Source organism: Schistocerca piceifrons, unplaced genomic scaffold (genome assembly GCF_021461385.2).
Source record: "Schistocerca piceifrons isolate TAMUIC-IGC-003096 unplaced genomic scaffold, iqSchPice1.1 HiC_scaffold_1116, whole genome shotgun sequence".
Classification (NCBI taxonomy): Eukaryota; Metazoa; Arthropoda; class Insecta; order Orthoptera; family Acrididae; genus Schistocerca; species Schistocerca piceifrons.
Genome location: NW_025726925.1, coordinates 47,501 through 52,500, shown reverse-complemented (window position 1 = coordinate 52,500; position 5,000 = coordinate 47,501). Strand labels below are relative to the sequence as shown.

The 5,000-nt window shown below is 52.9% G+C and overlaps 1 non-coding gene across 1 annotated transcript in view; it reads left to right on the top strand.

Moving 5' to 3' along the window:
* The first annotated feature begins 3,532 nt into the window (after positions 1–3,532).
* Positions 3,533–5,000, top strand: part of LOC124727578 — a 1,909-nt gene continuing 441 nt past the window's right edge. The window contains exon 1 of the ribosomal RNA XR_007007187.1: positions 3,533–5,000. This exon is cut by the window's right edge and continues 441 nt beyond it. This is a non-coding gene — a ribosomal RNA (small subunit ribosomal RNA).

Here is a 5,000-nt window from a genome sequence, read left to right as displayed (position 1 = left end):
CTGCCCACAATGGGAACCACACGTCAGCCAGCCACTCTGATCACGCACCACTCTCTGCTTCTAACGGGCGCACATACAATATGTAAGCACCAGCATGGAACAACATCCAGTGCATCCTCTCCGCCACATTACACAATCCACACTATCACAACCAGACCAGGAGGTCCATGCGGAAAATACAATATCCCACCCTTTCGACATCCACCATTGCGCAGATCAGGCACCAACACCCACACATGTCCTATACAACGGTGCACCCAACATCACAATAGTACCTCCTGTCACAGCGCACAAACAATGACATGAGTCAAAGACACAGGTCTGACACAAGCATAGAATTGGAGCGCCGCCTCTAATAAGCCAAAGGTGCATCCTGACGTGACAAATCTGATCATGTCACAAGCATTCACTTACTATAATCACTATCAACGAACCTGCCGCCCCCGCCCCCCCCTACACCTTTCCTTACAACAACGTGTAACCTAACCTAACCTAACCTATGTTGTACCTTAACCTAACCTATGTTGTACCTTAACCTAACCTATGTTGTACCTTAACCTAACCTATGTTGTACCTTAACCTAACCTATGTTGTGCCTTAACCTAACCTATGTTGTGCCTTAACCTAACCTATGTTGTGCCTTAACCTAACCTATGTTGTGCCTTAACCTAACCTATGTTGTGCCTTAACCTAACCTATGTTGTGCCTTAACCTAACCTATGTTGTGCCTTAACCTAACCTATGTTGTGCCTTAACCTAACCTATGTTGTGCCTTAACCTAACCCATGTTGTGCCTTAACCTAACCCATGTTGTGCCTTAACCTAACCCATGTTGTGCCTTAACCTAACCCATGTTGTGCCTTAACCTAACCCATGTTGTGCCTTAACCTAACCCATGTTGTGCCTTAACCTAACCCATGTTGTGCCTTAACCTAACCCATGTTGTGCCTTAACCTAACCCATGTTGTGCCTTAACCTAACCCATGTTGTGCCTTAACCTAACCCATGTTGTGCCTTAACCTAACCCATGTTGTGCCTTAACCTAACCCATGTTGTGCCTTAACCTAACCCATGTTGTGCCTTAACCTAACCCATGTTGTGCCTTAACCTAACCCATGTTGTGCCTTAACCTAACCCATGTTGTGCCTTAACCTAACCCATGTTGTGCCTTAACCTAACCCATGTTGTGCCTTAACCTAACCCATGTTGTGCCTTAACCTAACCCATGTTGTGCCTTAACCTAACCCATGTTGTGCCTTAACCTAACCCATGTTGTGCCTTAACCTAACCCATGTTGTGCCTTAACCTAACCCATGTTGTGCCTTAACCTAACCCATGTTGTGCCTTAACCTAACCCATGTTGTGCCTTAACCTAACCCATGTTGTGCCTTAACCTAACCCATGTTGTGCCTTAACCTAACCCATGTTGTGCCTTAACCTAACCCATGTTGTGCCTTAACCTAACCCATGTTGTGCCTTAACCTAACCCATGTTGTGCCTTAACCTAACCCATGTTGTGCCTTAACCTAACCCATGTTGTGCCTTAACCTAACCCATGTTGTGCCTTAACCTAACCCATGTTGTGCCTTAACCTAACCCATGTTGTGCCTTAACCTAACCCATGTTGTGCCTTAACCTAACCCATGTTGTGCCTTAACCTAACCCATGTCGTGCCTTAACCTAACCCACGTCGTGCCTTAACCTAACCCACGTTGTCGCCTAACGTAACCCACGTTGTCGCCTAAACCTGCTCTGTAATTGTTATACGACTCGTTCAATTAGTGTAGTGTTGCCCACCCGCAACCCTCGCAATATAGTTCGCTACTCGCACTCCCCGCTCCCCTGTGTATCGCTTCATGTTAAACACCTTGCAAGTCTTGCTCACTTTCCACATGCTCCTGCTGTACACTGTAATGTGGATGGCAGCAGGACGTACATGCCGCCCCTCCCCACGTCCCCACCTTGCCCCCTGCCTTCGCAAGCTGGTTGGTGAGAACTTTGCATGTTCAATGCCCTCCGCATGCGACGTACTCAGGCTACGTTGTGGTGCGGCCTGTGTCAACTGTCCGCTAATGTCGTACGCGTAAACCACAATCTGTACTGCACATTCGTCCTTATGTACTGAATGATACATCGTGGCACATGTGTGACCGTACAACGACTGCGCCCAAAAACGGCGGACCATACAGTGCAAATATTGTGCACGCAGCTACGTGTCGTCTCCCTATGAGAGCTGGATTGCAGTGTGGTACGCCATAGAGACGTGTGGGAGGAACGGACGCCGTGGATGGCGATCAGCATGAGCTGTCTGTTGATGTATTCGGACCTAGTCGTCTCTCCTCACACACCGTGATGGCATGGTGCACCGCGTTCCATATCTGCGACATGCTACAGAGGCCGGTTGACAGTCGTTCGAGCAATGGACATCGCATACGTACGGGGGCCACCTTCCACGTATTGTCTAGGCGTGCACATTTTGTTGCGTGTATGTGGGCAGACGTAGTGTGGCGTGACACCTGACACAGGCATGCAATAATCGTGGAAGTTGCAAATGGCGATGGACGCCTGCGTTTTCTGGTGAAGTTACGCAAATGAACAAATGGTAACCTGTTGTGGTGCGGTTGTTCTCGCTAGGGGTGAATCGGTGATGGCGACGATAGGTTGAGGTACTAACCGGTTGTTCCAGCGATACCCACCATGCCGACGAAACTGAACGGCATCTGGGTGTGAAGCGATACGCGGCGGTGGCTGGGTGGGACCGTCCCCGGCCGGTGAGGGGGCGCCTCCCGGCGTGCTGGCCGCGCGGTGCGTGGGCGCACGCGCTACAGCCGGCTGGTGGGGGCGGCCAGTGGCAGGCGCGCCGGCCGACGGACGCGGCAGGCGTCGCAGCTGCGCGCCGGCGCACCCTGCGCGCGGCGCCGTGCGGCCAAAGTAGGTCCTCGCGGGCCCGGTGCGAAGCGCGGTGGACATCTTCAGTGTGCTGGTCCGATTGAGGACTGTGTGCGTTGAGGATGCGCTGCCGCCCGGCGCTCGGCGCCGCGACGCCGTCTGCTGCTCGGTCGCCCCAGCGGTTCTCGCTGGTGGTTTGTATCGCAGCTGTGCGGATGTGTTGGCGCGTGCGCTGTGCTGGGAGAGTTCGCTTCGGCACCCAAGTGGGGCTTTTGTCCTTCTGTGGCGCTGGCGTTGGAGCTGCCGGTCACCGTAGGTGGCGCGTGTTGTCTCCCGCCGGCAATGCCACGACAGCACGCTCCCGGGCCTCTGTCGGCAGCGGCAAGCTCAGTTGGGAGCACGGGTGGTCGCACCGAAAGCGTCTACTCGCCTAACTCCGGGCGATTGCGCCTCTCTCGAACCCGACCAAGTACTTGGGACGGCGCTGCGCGCCGCCGGGACCTGAGAGGGTTTCGAGGTGTATTGTGCAGGGGAGCTCAGCCTCCTCCTGTTTGCAGAATGATTGAGCGGACGCTTGCGTGTTCGCGCGGGCCCCCGGGACACACTCCCGGGCGGCCGGCTGCTCAGCTCTAGTTGACGCAGCTCCCTGGTTGATCCTGCCAGTAGTCATATGCTTGTCTCAAAGATTAAGCCATGCATGTCTCAGTACAAGCCGCATTAAGGTGAAACCGCGAATGGCTCATTAAATCAGTTATGGTTCCTTAGATCGTACCCACGTTACTTGGATAACTGTGGTAATTCTAGAGCTAATACATGCAAACAGAGTCCCGACCAGAGATGGAAGGGACGCTTTTATTAGATCAAAACCAATCGGTCGGCTCGTCCGGTCCGTTTGCCTTGGTGACTCTGAATAACTTTGGGCTGATCGCACGGTCCTCGTACCGGCGACGCATCTTTCAAATGTCTGCCTTATCAACTGTCGATGGTAGGTTCTGCGCCTACCATGGTTGTAACGGGTAACGGGGAATCAGGGTTCGATTCCGGAGAGGGAGCCTGAGAAACGGCTACCACATCCAAGGAAGGCAGCAGGCGCGCAAATTACCCACTCCCGGCACGGGGAGGTAGTGACGAAAAATAACGATACGGGACTCATCCGAGGCCCCGTAATCGGAATGAGTACACTTTAAATCCTTTAACGAGTATCTATTGGAGGGCAAGTCTGGTGCCAGCAGCCGCGGTAATTCCAGCTCCAATAGCGTATATTAAAGTTGTTGCGGTTAAAAAGCTCGTAGTTGGATTTGTGTCCCACGCTGTTGGTTCACCGCCCGTCGGTGTTTAACTGGCATGTATCGTGGGACGTCCTGCCGGTGGGGCGAGCCGAAGGCGTGCGACCGCCCCGTGCGTGCTCGTGCGTCCCGAGGCGGACCCCGTTGAAATCCTACCAGGGTGCTCTTTATTGAGTGTCTCGGTGGGCCGGCACGTTTACTTTGAACAAATTAGAGTGCTTAAAGCAGGCAAGCCCGCCTGAATACTGTGTGCATGGAATAATGGAATAGGACCTCGGTTCTATTTTGTTGGTTTTCGGAACCCGAGGTAATGATTAATAGGGACAGGCGGGGGCATTCGTATTGCGACGTTAGAGGTGAAATTCTTGGATCGTCGCAAGACGAACAGAAGCGAAAGCATTTGCCAAGTATGTTTTCATTAATCAAGAACGAAAGTTAGAGGTTCGAAGGCGATCAGATACCGCCCTAGTTCTAACCATAAACGATGCCAGCCAGCGATCCGCCGCAGTTCCTCCGATGACTCGGCGGGCAGCCTCCGGGAAACCAAAGCTTTTGGGTTCCGGGGGAAGTATGGTTGCAAAGCTGAAACTTAAAGGAATTGACGGAAGGGCACCACCAGGAGTGGAGCCTGCGGCTTAATTTGACTCAACACGGGAAACCTCACCAGGCCCGGACACCGGAAGGATTGACAGATTGATAGCTCTTTCTTGATTCGGTGGGTGGTGGTGCATGGCCGTTCTTAGTTGGTGGAGCGATTTGTCTGGTTAATTCCGATAACGAACGAGACTCTAGCCTGCTAACTAGTCGCGTGACATCCTTCGTGCT